The following is a 1112-nucleotide window of genomic DNA, read 5'->3' as shown; positions in this document are numbered from 1 at the left end:
ATTATAAAATATATATACTTCATGTTATTTATATGAATCATGGTGATGTGATAAATTTCATATATATACAGTATATATATATATATATATATATATATATATATATATATATATATATATATATATATATATATATATATATAATCAGCTTTACCTGGGAAGGTATGTGGAAACTTACCATGGGACTTTCAAATCTGACTGCAGGTGTTGATTTCAGGTAAATCATACATAAAATAAATCTAAGCTGAAGGCCTTACTTCAACAGGGAAAGTTGTATATAAACACTTAGGTTACTCAAAATCACTTATATTTACAGTTACCAATTAAATCAGGAGAACGGTGAATTTCGAATGCCAGGCAGGTAAAACAGAGTCCTGTCGAATAACAAAATTTACAACAAATTAAACAATAGAACTGGGGAAAAATTCGCTTTGTAGAACACCGTTGGGTGTTGGGCAGTGGTTATGACCATGGCACAAGCACAAGATGAACAGTTGATTCTACTGGTGGGAACTTCGTCTGCAACCGAGGATGTATTTGGTTACTTACACAAATTAGGTCGCATAATTAAAAAGATTCGACGGGGTGCACAGAAGGTGCCATAGGAACTAATTTTTAGGCACTGGTAAACAGACGTGAAATTTTGGACATTTACTCACTGCACTAAACAAGTCAGGTGTCTGTGGAAAATCGTACTTTGGAAAACAAAATAAATTCAGTAGAAGAATAAACAGATTTGTGACTGTTTAAAAACCTCGCTTCTAGTACTTTACCTTTTATTCAGAAACAGGGGGACCTCATCTTCAGCACCAGCATGGAGGGCAAGAGTTTCCGGGACTTGCAGTATAAAAAGACTATGGCTCAAAGCAGCCACATGGGAAGGGTCAAGGCTCTGAGGGGCAGACAAAAATGTGCAAGTGTGTGGATTCCACAGCTGGGAGTTTCTCTGAGTTCTGCCTGAATTCTGAGGAAGCATGGGTCATTGTCAGCTCTTTAAAGACTTCGTAAGACTTACGTCTCTCCACATTCCAGATGGCGGTGTTGTCACTCGTTTGGCAGTTCGTTTTCTATACCGCTCGGACCATGTGGGAACCACGTGGGAATGGCGGTGA

The sequence above is a fragment of the Macrobrachium rosenbergii genome, chromosome 13 (assembly GCF_040412425.1).
Source record: "Macrobrachium rosenbergii isolate ZJJX-2024 chromosome 13, ASM4041242v1, whole genome shotgun sequence".
Taxonomy (NCBI): Eukaryota; Metazoa; Arthropoda; class Malacostraca; order Decapoda; family Palaemonidae; genus Macrobrachium; species Macrobrachium rosenbergii.
Note: the sequence above shows the minus strand (reverse complement) of the source record.